The sequence below is a fragment of the Panulirus ornatus genome, chromosome 25 (genome assembly GCF_036320965.1).
Source record: "Panulirus ornatus isolate Po-2019 chromosome 25, ASM3632096v1, whole genome shotgun sequence".
Lineage (NCBI taxonomy): Eukaryota > Metazoa > Arthropoda > Malacostraca > Decapoda > Palinuridae > Panulirus > Panulirus ornatus.
In genome coordinates, this window is record NC_092248.1 from 10,647,376 (window position 1) to 10,662,504 (window position 15,129).

At 47.2% G+C, this 15,129-nt stretch overlaps 1 protein-coding gene across 6 annotated transcripts in view; it reads left to right on the forward strand.

The window, feature by feature from the left end:
* Positions 1-15,129, forward strand: part of Klp31E (kinesin-like protein 31E) — a 212,125-nt gene that overhangs the window by 22,597 nt on the left and 174,399 nt on the right. Inside the window, exon 1 of one of the 6 annotated variants that reach the window (XM_071677596.1) lies at positions 10,553-10,706. The exons of the other annotated variants lie outside the window; for them this stretch is intronic. The gene's annotated coding sequence lies outside the window, so the exon portion shown is untranslated. Of the gene's footprint in view, positions 1-10,552; positions 10,707-15,129 lie in introns of those variants that run through there. 6 annotated transcript variants of the gene reach the window in all.

Consider the following 15,129-nt stretch of genomic DNA (forward strand, 5'->3'; position numbering starts at 1 on the left):
CCATATACGCAGGTTATTCAGGAATGCATGTTTAAGATGTATGTTATTCATGGGAGAAAACTCGGTATTTGCCACCCCATGAGTACGATGGTGCGATCCTTGGTACGACGGTACGATCCTTGAGCAAGAGGGCACGACCATTGTGCGCTACGGTACGACCCCTTGACAAGCGCGGCTATACGATCCTTGGGTTTGATGGCATGATGTTCATCTCTAACTTAAGGGGGCAGGTCATAGCCCAGGCCGTCATACTCAAGGGTCATAGTGTCGTACCTAAGGGCTCCACCATCCTGCTGGAAGGATGAAGACCTAGAGAGGGGCCCTCCCATGACCGCGCGCAAGTGATAAATGAAAGTGAAATTATTGGTGAATGGAAGGTCTGGCTTGTAGCGCAGACCCACCCTGCCCTGCGCAGGTTAGGACTGTGCCTCCATATGAGGCAGGAAAGGCATGGCTTAGCTATGGCTATCCATGCTCTCCAGCACGCTATACAAGGTGTCTGGGACATAGCGACGTGGCGGAGTCTTCTGCTTTTCTGGCTTACTGCTAAGCAATATACCTTGGGGTTGTGACCAAAGGGGGAGGGGGTATTTTCTCGGTCCGGTGATTTGCATAGAGAAATGTCGCGCACTGGAAATGCCTGGCATTGATGCAGCTGGTGTGTGGATGCTTGCGTCAAAGCGGTGGATACATACAAATATATGCGCATGTGTGTGTGTGTGCGTAGGGTTCCTGACGTATGCCTTACGCTGGGGTTGGGAACTGTCCTCCGTTCCCACGGCGTCACTCCTGAAGCACGACGGTACGACCCTTAAGCACGACCGGTGATGACCTGGCCTTTTGTCTTCATCCCAGAGGGCTAAAATTATCATACCCTCATACCCAAGGGTTATATGCTGTCGTCCTCTAGAGTCGTCATGCCCTGTTCGAGGGTCGTACCGTCGTTGTTTGAGGGTTAGCGTACGACATGGGTGCGTGCTGGTGGGGTGGTGATGCAAGCTAACCTCGAGGTGAGGGGAGACCGCCTCATACAGCCGTGTTGTGGTTCACTGGAACTGTCAGTGATGTGTTGTTGGGGAAGGATGTGTTGTGAGAGGCCCTACTCCTCCCAGCGGGCCATGTTCTCCGTCCTGCGTGGGGCGAAATCCTTTTTTTTTTGACACTTGTCACTTTTTTTATCGTTTATTTAAGTCGTCACAAGCCTGAGACCTGTATTTAACAGTGGTAGTCTCCGGAGGCGGGTGGGGATAGGGACTGTAACAGGTGGTGATCATTGCTATTCTCATGTAGGTGGCTGGGATGTATGCAAACGCTAGAGCGCAGGTCGTGGGACTTGAATATCAAGTGAAGATGTAACGCTGTTGGATGACGTGAGTGAAGAGGTTGGCGTGGGAGTGAGAGCCGTGAGGATGGGTGACTGAGGAGAAGGGGGAGGTGGGGGAGGGGAGACGGGGTCCTCCCGTCGGTATCAGCTGAACAAAAGAGAGGAAGGAGGCGCTCCCTCCTTCTGCTGCTGCTCCTCCTCCTGCTGCTCTTGCTTTTGCTGCTCCTGCTCCTGCTGCTGCCGGCACTTGTTGATGGCTACACCCACTCCCTCCGCTCTCTTGCCCTGCCTCTCCGGCCTCTCACAGCCTCCATTTATTACCCAACTTTGCTCATGGCTTCGCCTCTCCCCACTTTTAGGCTGCTGGCTCCCAGACGCCCATAACTGGCCCCTCGACACGTGTATATCCCCTTCAGAACACCCACGGCTTCATTCAACCCATGTCCTGTGTGACCAGGGGCTGCTCGTACCCTCCTAGCGTGTCTGAAGGTCCGTACCAGCTATCTGCCTCTCTGCACGCCCACGCCGCACGCCCCTCCTCCCACCGCCCACCTCCGCAGTCTCCCTGCACTCCCTCCTCCACCTGGCTGCTAACAAGACAGGTATTTATGGCCACGAGGGATACCCTTCAGGACGACCTTCTGTGCCGACACCACAGTTGGCCTAGTGTCCTGCACGTGCAGGGAGCATCACACGTGCCGCCTGTGACTCCGTGGGGATAGTGGGCACGTGCAGGGAGCGTCATGCGCGCCACCCTTGCCTTCTTTGGGTTAATGGGCACGTGCAGGGAGCATCACGCGTGCCATACGTGACTCCTTGGGGGTAGTGGGCACGTGTAAAGTAATGGGCGCGTGCTGCCCTTGTCTCTCTGGGTATGCCTGGTTCTATATAGATGTGGAGATGAGATGAATTGGCACATGTGGACAATGTAGGTCGAATCGTAGAGATGTTTGTATTGATCATCACAAATAATTACTTGTGATGTTATTCTTGCGGGAATAATCGTTGTGAAAAAATATATCAGCCATGTAATGTACACATGATATCTGATGGAAACTGTTTACCAGTGTACCTCAAGAATCGAACCCCGCACCATCTGCGTGGCGGCCAGGTTGCCTAAACCCCCCTCAGTCTACGATGAGCTTATAACATCACCTCCTCCGTAACCACTCGCTGATTCACGGATCTCTCCAATGCGTCACGCATCCTTTTACGAGATGGCAATACTGCCGCTCACGCTCTGGGCGAGGAAGGACGGCTTTCTTAATCGTAACTCCCAAGGCGCTACGGACTTCCAAGTTTGAATAAGCTTTAACCACTAGTTAATGATCGTACCATCGGCCAATATTCGGTGCTAGTCTCCAGGCCCACACAGCTTAGTGTCGGAGCGAGCTGCACGGTTAGGTCTTTGTCTGTTCAGCCTGTTTGTGGCTGCATTTCCCACTCTTTTAATTTTTTTTATAGTTATTCTTTGTGTTTTAGATTTTGCCTAGTTAGGCGGAAAGTAATACAGTAATTAGTACTTACGGGAGAGGTTATTTGAGGCGACGTGAACAACTTTCCGTCGTTCTTCATGACGTCATGTGGAAGTTGCCTGAGTTCAGTATGGCGGTCATGGCTGCTGGTTCAGCTGTCGTGTGAGTAATTGGTCACTTTCCTCGGTGTGTGAGTTTGTGGTCAGTGAGTCAGTGGCGGCTGGGAAACAGAGGCCAGGTAGATGGTGAGTGAGTGGGTCAGTAATGCACGAGGAGGCCACGTTTGGTGGTAATTGAGTGGATCGGCAGGACATGGGAATAGACGAGATAGTAAGTGGAAGGTACTTCCCGTCCCACCACCTCTCCCTCTGGCTCAACTGCCGGATGGAAAAGTAAAAGTGGAGTAGATACACCATGTGGTATGGGAAAGGTATACTGCCTTAGAAATTTCACAGGAAAGTGTGAATGGAAAAAGTTACCTGCTTTGGATAGAAGCTGCTTTACCAGGGCTGGTGAGAGGCCATTAGTGACTTGGGGGAGGCTTGGTGGCTGTGGTACCGCTAACACTGCGTTACCTTGCTGAGCATCCTGGGAAGGGATGATAATGGCTCCCACGCCACTCCTGTGCGTTATGACGTTGTTGTGTACGTTAGTGTCTCACAGTTGAATGTCATTACACGAAACACTGTAGCAGGTGCGTTAATGTCTCTAGTGTCATTACACAACACTGCAGTCACTTTATCGTGCCACGAACTTGAAAAAAAAAAATCCATTGATATGCTGCATTTTCTTTTCACAAAGGGTGGAAGGTGGTGTGTGACATTGCCAGTGAGATAGATGTACTGATACCAGTGCTTGTTTAAGTTGCAGATGAACTGTGAATAGCAAAAAGCGCAGCATTACTCACACCAGCCTCAGGATAACTCAGCATATTTGATAGTAACAGCAAGCTTATATAATGGTACGAAGCAGTCACTGGTACAGTAGGATCACCCATTCGTGACGTGTCAGAACACCAATGGAGAGTGTGGGATGGTTGGCCACAGAAGCACCCCAGACACGCAGCAGACACATGCCAGAGAAGAAAGTGCAGGAGGGCCAGACCTGACGGAGAGTGACGCTCCCTTTCTTGGAGGCGGAAACGAGTTGCACGCCTGAAAAAAAAAAAAAAAGCCACAGGTCACTCACCAGAGGAAAGCAAGGCTGACGAAAGAATTGGAAGACGCCAGACAAAAAACTCAGAGTATCATACAAGGCTCAAGAAAAAGCTCATGCGAGATTGTCAGCAACCCAGAGTATGGAAAACTCAAGTCTAAACCACAAGGATCATTTAGCTACAGATGAGGGTCATACACACGTAATTACAGGACATGAGTTACGTACCAGTGTAACATCGTGACTCAGTCCGTGTTCAGCGAGGCAAAAATTACCTTAGATATAAATGAGCCAGAAACCTTCGCTGCGCTACATATTACCGTGATACTCAACATTGGATGACCTCGGGAGGGCCATTGGCAGCATGACCCTATATCCTGACCCAGCCCTAGACTCTGTGTCTTTCTAAAGAGTAACTAAGAGACTATGAAGAGATAGCCTGGCTTTGGGCGGCAGCATCCCACAATGTTTTACACTGAATTACACAGTTCCAGTCCACAAAGGAGGAAGCGAATCAAACCCTCTTTAAAGTGACTGATAGCACAGGCGTCGCAGGTTGTATTTTGATTTTCGGGATAGTACGAAGACAAATCGTATTCTAAATGGTCACTTGTACGAACATGGTTTGCAGCGGTGGAATGTTTTAACTTCGTTATGTGGGAAGTGAAAAGACGTAAGATCATTCAAACTGAACTCTAAATCCCGGAAGAGCATTGTAAAGGACTTCAGAGTAATGCTGTCTGACGACCTCACCTTCAGCGAACAGAACAACAGTTATCTCTTCCAGAAAGATGGCAGGATGGATTCTAAGGAGAGGAGAAACCCCAGCGATGACGGTCTTCAAGGCTCTCATATTCACCAGAACAGAATACTGCGGTGTGAGCCATACCTCTCAGGGCGGGCGAAATTACAGAGCTAGAAAGTGTGAAGGGATGTTCACGACCTCCACTGACACGTAGATTATTGGGAGCGACTGAAGACTTTGAGGCTTTACTTTCTACAGCCCAGACAGGGGGGAAAGGTTTTGTCTGTGATTTACGCTGAAATGTCTTGGAATGCTGGTCACCAAATCTGGCATGACAGGTATGAAAATATGGGGAAGTATTCTCTAAAGAATGAGGGATGTGGAAAACACAGTAGAAGGGAATAGTATGAACGTCGAGGGACGTGAATTGCTTAATGCACTGCCTGCAGCCATATTAGATGTAGTGTCCTCACGGGAGGTATGAAAAAGGCCTGAATAAACACCTTGAGTGTACCAGACTAGCCTGGATGTGGTGGCTATGTAGGCCTACTGGTCGCGGCCTCTAACAGCCTGATAAAACAGCTTCGTTTCAGACCCATGTTTTAGTGGGTAGGTGTAGAAGACCTCCAGAAACATTGTATGATTATACTTGGAGCAAGGTAATTCAAGATAAGGTACACACAGGAAGCCAGGAGGAGAGGGGAGGCTGATGAAGACCAGGTGTCAGTAGCAGTCATCAGCGTGTGGCGTCAGCCGTGGTCAGCATGTTGCGACTGCCGAGATGGCAAGTATTCCGCCAGGGGCAGTGTGTGTTATGTTGTCCCCAGCAAGATTTCAGCAACGCGGCGGATCCTGCACGTTAGCTTTAGATCACGTACAACTGATCGTAAATCCAGACTTCAGTGGAGCAATAACTTTGTTGCATACGAGGTCAAGACGATGGTGTCCTGTGGCGTTGAGGAAGCTCCTCGGTGTTATCGATGACGTCTTCGTCAATTTCTTGGTCAATGTGGAGGGGAGCGAGGCTGGTTCCCTCCGCTGATAGGACATCTGGCTGCGTAGGTGTGTCTCCAGGAGGCGAGGAGTGCTGAACAAGCGCTCAGCAGGCGCAGTGGAGACTGGCATGGTCAGCAGGGGATGGTGGCGTCAGGTTGGGTGGAGAGGCATCTGGGGAGTCCATGTGTCGATGTAGTGCCTCCAGATCTCGAAATCACAGCGTCAGGTGGAGGAGGAAGAGGCTCGTATTCTTCCTTGCTGTACTGAGTCACGTTTTATACGTCAAACTGTAATTGAAGGCTGGTAGGATAGCCTCAGCATACAGGCTGGGTGGTGGGACTCCTAGAGCGAACTAGCATGCTTAGAACCGCATGTAGCCATGAATGGTGTCATCTGCTCGTTAGGTTGATTGTGATTCAAAAATGCTATACGCAGGTCGGCGGAATTAACTATTTCCATACTGCATTTGGTAAGGGAAACAGTGTGACTGATTTGCATACGTAGTAGGATTTTCTGTTCCCTGAGAGCCATTGTGTAGGACTGTGAGAGGCGAGGGCCATCCACTTGAGTTATTCTTGGTTCTCCCTTCCTCCCTGCACTTTCTCCCTGTCTGCCGGGGAATTTTTCTTTCACGGTTTACGATTTACAGAGGCAGGGCGGTGTCGTCTTCGGCCGTATATGCTCAGGTCCCCCACTTGAGCACGACGGTACAACACTCTGGTGACATAGCCTGACTTGATTCAGGTCAAAGTTCAGGCCATTCATACCCCGAAGATCGTACCGTCGTGCACATGGGTCGTACCGTCCTGCTGAAGGGTCGTGCCGCAGTGTTGAAAGGGTTAACGAGGAATTTACACGTCCATTTATTTAGTTTTACGGCGGGTCGACCCTACAGGCTAGACCCCGTCTCGATCTAACCGCACCACACTCACTGTTAGTATGCAAGTGGCGAGACTGTATAGTCTAGCAGTGCCCTCCATAGCAACAGTGAAGAGTGCAGTCTGTGTTGTGAGCTAAGGACAAGTCACATGTCTTCCGTTGCTAGCGAAAGCAAAGTAAAATTTATTGCATTTGGTGGTATGGTCTGGTTCGTGGAGGTAATGTAGGTACCTGTGGAGGTATTGTAGGTGTCGCCGCTGCCTTGTTTGGGGGAACCGAACACTTAGGTTGGCTCCACTGCCTTCGTCATGTGATGTAGAGTTTAGCGTCGCTGGCCATGATTCACGTACAAGCCCACCCCGGTTCGAGTTGGGGCACAGATTAGTCGGCCTTCAGTTAATGCAGCTGTTCATCTTTCCCTCCTGGCTGGTCGATAATTAAGCACATGGCTTAGGCTGGTATATATATATATATATATATATATATATATATATATATATATATATATATATATATATATATATATATACATAAAGACACGTTACGTATATCCAAGGTTAAGAGACAGGGCAATACGAGTGTTGAAACTCTCTCCCCGGAACACACAAATAGTGATCACACACAAGGTCCCTCTTTTTGCGTTTGCACATTTAGCTGTGTACATATGAGTAGAGCATATAGGCTTAGCATAGGATGTGTGTGTGGGACGAAGGTAAGACTGGAGACAGTTTAGGGAGGCTGGGGTATTACCTAACCCGGGGTGGAGAGTGTGTCTCGCGACTGAGACAGTAGCAGACATCCTCTCCCCATCCATAGCTTGAGGGCGCTAGCCATATTTGCAGAGGCTGCTGGCCCACGCCCACGCCCTCAGACGCCCACACCTCTAGTGTGGGCGGGTACGTAAGCTCTCACTGTGGTCTCCTGTCTGGCCGGTGTGTCTGGTGTAATCCAGTTTTATATGTACCACGTTAAGGCTCTATAGGTATATTGCTGTTGATTCATATATATATATATATATATATATATATATATATATATATATATATATATATATATATATATATATATATATATATAATTATACAAGGGGACTGAATCTGTTGTGTATTGCAGACGACGTGGTAGGGAGAGGGTTTGCCATATATCCCCGACTCCTCATTAAGGGGAAGAACTAATTTTCATGTGTGCCACAAGACTCGGGGGAATGTCCGGTGCACCGGAATTCATGTTGTGGGTGTTAAGGCCGGGGAGGTTACTGAGTGTACCAGGGAAGTGGGCCACAGGGATGGAATTATATAACAAAATACACGACGCGTGAGCTGCTAACATTCAACAAAGTTTGGATACTTCCCAAGTATTGGAGGCAAAGTTAGGATACTTTCTCTATATCCTTCAAATTCTTAAATGGTCTTCGAAATCTTCTGTACGTTATTTATACCCATTCTAATTTCATTGTCCATAACTGTGCTGCACTGTTGTAATTATCATTATACGTGATAAAGAATTTATCTTCGCGTGCCTTTAGTCTGCTGTTGTTTTTTTTTTTTTACCGCATATTATATGAAATATGTATAGTTTGCCTGGCAGCCTCCTGGGAAATGAGTGTAAAAATATGCAAGGAGAGGGAGCGAGTCTTTTATTGTCATTTTATATGCAGGGCTGTGGGCAGGTTCATTATCGTGAGTGGTGGGTCCCTGGGGGTACCAGCTGTGGCACTCCTGGTGTGGCTGGTGGTACTTCCGGTGCTGCTGACGCTCTAAGGTGTAACTGGTATTCGTAGCACAGCTGGCTATGCTATACCCAGGGTCCTGCGGTGTATCTTCGGTGCGACTTCTTGGCTGGCTGGCTCTAGGAGGGATGGCGGTGGTGATGGGAGAGGCGGAGGACGGAAGAGGAGGAGGAACAAGGTTGGGGAGTGGAATGTAGCTGAGAGGAACGGGTGAAGGATAGATGGAAAAGGCTGGTGACGGAATCTGTTAAGTCGTGATTAAAGTTAAAAGAGAAATGATTTGTGTATTTATTCAGAACTCTTAAATGTTATGTTCTGTCAATTTGAAAAATCTGGAACGAGCTGTGACCTTTGGCTTGAACCTTGAGGTGAGGCCAAAGGTCACACCATCATACCTACGGATCAGATCTCTTCATGCATAAGGATCGTACCGTCGTGTTTCGTACCGTCGTGTTTAAAGACAGTTATGTCGTGTCTGAGGGTCGGACTGTCGTATATAAGGGGTTACATACATTCAGGAACGTTTGTTAAGTACTTACTCTTGGTAGAGTATTCCGGTCTGTAGTTTAGGTTAAAGGAATTCCATGAAAGGTGAACGAAGGAAAAATAAAGACACATTGGACCCGTCCAAACTCTTATCGGAACTTGCCGAACGTGGCGCGGTTCCTCGAAAAAGAAAGAAAAAAAAAGTATTACCACGTTGTAGCATTAGCTTGGATCATAAAAAAAAAAGCGTCCATTTAACACCACTGTCGCGACAAATGGCGGTAATGGTACGTGAGCGAGGCATCCGGTGCAGAAGTGGACCTTGGAAGACCACATGAGTTATCGTGGTCTTTTGCTGGGCGTCCTGGATGCCCGTTGGCTGCCTTGCTCGGGATTCCTCACCTTTCGTTTTCTTGCTTGTCCTTTTGAGGATTCTCCACCTCCCGTCTTCTCTGCAGATCATTTTTTTTTTCAGCCACCAGGGTGGATTGAGGGTGCTAAGTTCTTGGGCACAACGCCTTGAGGACGACCCTTGGATATGATAGCTTGGCCTTTGACCTGTCCCTTTAGAGGGTCACGTGTAACGATCATATCGGAGGGTCGTGCCTTCTTTTTAAGGGGTCGCACCGCCGTACTCGATATTAATGTTCTTTCATAGTAGCCGGCATGCCACGAACAGAGATACATGCTCCAGTCGAGGCTATGTCGGATGAAAAGGTAACACAATTAATAGACTATCATTACGAAGATACGAGGGAGAATAATTTAACCTCCATTTGTATTTGTAGACCGTGAAGGTGGAAAGGCTATAGAGAGGGGGAAGGACGAAAGAAGGGAAAAGTCTGAAACCCCTTCCTAGGAAAATGGATTACATCGATCCTCATCCTGGCCTAATATCTTGGTAAACAAAGGGGTCCATACCGCCGTGGCGTCCCGTGTCCTTCCCATTCACTCTGGTCACCGTGCATGGCTGTACTGTACGTTCCTATGAGTGTAATTACCTATTGGTGATGTATGGGGGAAGATAAGGAAGTGTGGTGTAAGGCAACAGTGCTTGAGGTAAAGGATGATGTTTTCGATGCGTGTTGGCAGCTCAACAAATGCTTGACAAAGCAGCGGATGTGTTGCTTGGGAGGATGCAAGGAATAGAGGAAACGTGTAATAATCATCGAGACAGGATAGGTTGGCGTTACTGGGAATCTTATTCGCTGACTCCGTTGATCACTAGTTTCAGTTGATTGTTTCCAGATGGAAATGTCGTATGTCGTGCGCGATTGAGCTGTCATTTTGTGATCAATGGAATTCCAGTACGCGAGCGAAATTAGTTCTCTACAAGAGTTAGATAATGGGCAGAATTAGTATTTATTCAGTTCATGACGTCTTTCCGAAATTATTGTCTTTATAAGCTTGTGAAAATCAGAAATTTGGTGCTTGAGTATATCTTAAAAGGGGAAAGTTTCTTACAGCAGAAAGTTTTCGCGTATTTATACGATTTGTGAACTACCGTAAAGTGTTGCCATACGGACTGAGCGTCCTACATACAGTATTAAATAAATCTTAAAAACTTTTAGAACTTTCGTATCATACTAATGAGGCGGTAGATATTTTCCTCTATGTGTTCAGATGTCTTGCGATAGTACGGGAATGACGTATTGCGAGAAAGAAACAATTACAATACGAGTGAGTAGAAGTCTTCCGTGATACCGTTTGGAGGATAGGCTGGCGTTCTCTTGGGTGGCGTTGGGCAGAGGCACAGCTACATAGGCGGTGTTTACTCATCTGTGTAGGCCTATAACCCCTCTCTCCCCTTAGTCTCCTTTGTTCGGGTTAGTTCGGGACCTGCTAAAGATTTGAGCTGTTAGACTCAGGAGTTGTTTAGGAGATGAAGATGATGATAACGATTTTGATACTGAAAGGGTAAGATGCTTGTTTTGTAGTGAACTCCGCCATATTGTCAGATTTTGTCTTTTCTTATCACTCCCACGATCAGCTGTAGCGACAGTGTGAACACATTATTTCCTGGATTATCGTCGCTGTTTACCATCTATTTTTTGTAGAGAAGTACTAGGCAGTTGATAGATCTATTGGGATGTGATTTACGGTAAGTGGTGTCAATTACGCTGTCCTCTGTCCTTTGTACTATTTATATTGGAAGACATTCAAAAGACTGACAGATTGTACACTGACGAAGCATTTCTGTGATGGTGTAAGTAAAGGAGAGAAAAAGAAAAAAAATGTAGACGCGTAGCTCAGAATTTACTTTTATTATAACGGTGGACAAAGAGAACACTGTAAATGTGACATCTTTGGCATGTCCAAAATCATTATACATTACGTTGCTTACTGAAGTAGAAATTTACTTGTTAAAGGCGAGTACTCTTATTTGTTAAATTATACGGTCTCCCGATTGCATGGAGTGATTAAGTATAAAAAGCCTGCGAAGATGAACTTGACAATTGCTTGTGTTATTTATGAAGGTTCCAGAGCAACGATTTTAATGGGACCTGGTTAGAATCTTGCCATTATAGCAGGATTTGTGGTGTGTTTATAGTTGGTTGTCATCCTTGCTGTATCTGCAAGCCTAACCAGTTATATCATTGACCTGTTGATTATGATTATTATATTTTTTTCGAGAGTATTCAGCACAGTAACTGTAGCATCCTTATAAACTTTCGCCTCTAATTTGGAGTTGATAACTATATGTGTAATTACCTGTTTGTACCGTGCAGGGAGGGAGTTCTACACTCGTGAGTCTCCGTCCCTTGAACTCTTCGCCATACTACATTTTAAATTCTGTGTTCAATTGTTCATGCCGTGTGGTGAAAGTGATATCATTAGCTTCGCTAGCCCAGCGCTCATGCACTGCTCCGAGGGTCGTGATGGCATTAGCTTCGCTAGCCTAGCATGGGATTGTACCTTCAGCAGCCTCGCCAGTCTTGCTCGCAAGGCATTTTAAACCTCCTGTAGTCCTGCGAAACTTAGCGTTGATGGTTTTGAGGTGTTTAGCCTTCATAGTTTCGAGGGCTAAGTGTTGGGAATTTTTATCCTGCTGTGGCCTCGGTAGTCTAGCATGAGGATTTTTGTCCTCCGGTAGTAGCGGTGGGAGATTTATCATGTCTGCAGCTGTCATGTTACAGTATCTTCTTGACACCTGTCACTTGTAGTGTTGTTGACCTTCGCTTTTTATCTGTGATCTTCCATCACACATTTTCCCACACATTTTCCCACATTTACCATGAATACATTCACATACTGCTGTGTTATCAGTATTTTTTACTCTTGTTACTTTATACTCTTCTGCTGTTGTTGTTGTTGTAGTTGTATTATTTATAATGCAGTTGTTTCAAAGGCATGTGTTGCTGGGCAGGAGTGGAGGATTGGGTGGGTTAGGCTTTTCTGTGAGTGAGTAAAACATGTTAATCCAACACGCCTGTTGTCAGGTTACGCAGTATCAGTGTCCTGTTTTACGACTTGGTTTATGTCATTTTTAATGCCACATCTGCCCAACCATCTGGTATGTCTGTGTTTGCGTGTGTGTGTGTGTGTGTGTGTGTGTGTGTGTGTGTGTGTGTGTCTTTATCTTTGTAATATTGCATATGGATGTAGTTGTCCTACGAATTTGAATATAGTGATTGTGTTAACATAGGCTCTAATCTGGTAATGGTCAAAATTATGTCGAATATTTTGTACTGAACTACCTACTGGTGATTGATTCCTTGTGTTTGACGATACGGCACATGGGTATGGAGGCTTGGCCTCAGATCTAACCCTAAGGGTCAAGTTCGCACCGTTGTGTTTTAGGAAAGTCATTCCTTCTCAGAGTGTTGGACAAGAAGGAAGAGCATGATTCCGGGTGCTGAATATGGAGAGAAATTACTATTTATGGTGCTGGCAATTAATGGAGATTATTACCTAGGGCTCTGGAAATAGAGATAATTTTTGATGGTGCTGGAAATAAAGGGAGATAATTACACGGGGCTTTGGAAATAGCGGAGGTCATTACTTCGGGTGCTGGAAATAAAAGGAGATCACTTCCCAGGGTGTTGGTAGGAGGGACTGTGAGTGGTGGCAGAGGAGGTTAAGCTGTGTGGGGGACGCCGCGGCGCAGGGCCGAGCCAGGATGAACTCTCCTCGCTAAGCAGGAAGTGAGGGCCCAGCCAGCCAGCCAGTCGCTGGTGAACTGTCCTCTACATTTTTACCACTCGGGATATTTCTGTAATTATGCCCTGCTGCGGGTGAGTCATGGTGACGTCACTTCCGAGGCTCGTGCAGCTGATGGTCACCACCACCCCCCTCCCTTCCCGTTTGTAATGTCATTGTGCAGCTTCTTTTCCACTCCCCTGCTGCTGTTCACGAGCAGTTGTGGGGCCTTATTCAGCCGTTACTTATAGTTCCTCATCTGGTATTGTCACGTTCATGATCCATCCCTTCCTGCTGTTACGGTGTAGCTGATCACCGGTCTTGGCTGTTTTGCTGTGCAAATGTGGGTTACAGCCGTTAGGATTTTCTTGCTCAGGGAAGGTTACTGTCCGCAGTCTCTTTCTTATGCACATCCATTTCTGTCGTCTTGATGTTGCTGTTGTAGGTGCAGCAGAAACTATGGTCTTTCACCATATCCTGCTGCTGACACAGATGTCTGCTGCCTATACTACACCTGTCCCTTTGTGCCTGCTGCAGCTATTATACCTGTCCCATAATGTCTGCTGCTGCAACTACATCTGTCCTCCAGTTTCTGCTGCTGTTGCTACACCTGTCCCCGGGTGTATGCTGCTGTTACTACACCTTTCCTTTAGTGTCTGCTGGTGGTGTTGGTGGTGGATCACTGGGTGAGAATGTAGGTAGCAGTGGTGGGGTGTGGGGAGAACTTACAGGTAGTGTTAAGAGCAGTTCCCCGCCCATTAGTCAAGGATTATTATCGCGTGGCGTACACGCACCTCCAGGGAACTGGTTTATTCCGGATTTTTTTTTTTCTTTTTACTCAGGAGTGATGGAGACACACTCAAGAAAAGTATACCCCTGTGTAGACGTGATTTATTACATCTGGTATTGAGGGGGTGTGGATATCTGCAAGGAGTAGTAAGGAGTTTTTTTTTATTGAGAGAGTAAGGGGGTGTGGGCGAGTACGAATAGAGGAGGGTGAGTGGGTTCAGGTGAAGGTGGGTCTTCGCCAAGGGTGTATGGTGTCACCATGGCCGTTTAATCTCTTTATTGATGGTGTGGTGAGGGAGGTACGGGCGAGGGTCTAGGAGAGAGAGGCGGGCTACTTTATGCTGGGGGTTGGATGGGGAAGTTGTGTTGGGCGGAGGGAAGTGACTCAGTTGCTGTTTGCAGATGACGTGGCTCTAGTGGAAGTCTGTAACGAGAAGCTACCTGGTCCTTGTTACGCGGGACTCGACAAATGAGTACGGAAGAAATTGAAGAGGATAGCACTATTATGACCTAGGTGAGTTCGTGAGAAGTATTAGCTTTTAGTCTTATCCTCGATGTTAGAATGAAAACAAAAAGATAAGCGGAGCGGAAGAGATGGTTGTGTCTCAGATAAGGTGGGAGTTAATGGGTTCTTTTACGAGAGGCTAATGACGAGTGCTACGGGAGGGAGCGAGGTTTTTATATTGATCTGTACTTTTGTGGAGTCTGTTGGGTTTTACTTTTTTAAACTCCTCAGTACGACGCGATGGTGACGAATCTCAAGCATGACGATACGACCCTTGAGCACGACATGAGCAGGCCATCATACGCAAGGGTCTTTCCGCTGTGGTGTAGGGTCGTCTGATCATGCTGTAGAGGGTCGTACGATCGTGCTGTGGAGGGTCGTACCGCCGTGCTCGAGGGGGTTAACCAGACCACAAAAGGTCAGCCAAACTTTTTGTGTGGGTGTGTGTCAGAGCTCAGGAAGCTGACGGTTCGAAATATTGATTTTTCTCTTCTGAAAAGCATATAACGTTTACTTGTACTTCGTCAGTCACCAGCGTGGGTAAGCCGGATTTTTGCAGTGTTGAGGATAATTAGATCGGTAGGTATTCTTAGGTATTTTCTTTGCAAGCAAATTAATAAGATTCTGTGGTGAGTGATCGTGGCGTGGGGGGGGAGGAAACTCTTACATGACAGTGGTTAGTATGGTTGTATGGTCCTTGATTTTCGCATGGCTGTGGTTAGTAAGGTTATATAACCAGTGTTTGTCTTCCTCCACTTCCCACTCCTCATAGTTGACGCTACTCCTACTGCTACTCCTTCTCCTTCCCCCAAACACACACACACACACACACACACACACACACGCGCGCGCGCGCGCGTTACCAGACACTCCTAAAGTACTCGGTGGACACTAGTCCTCCCCTGG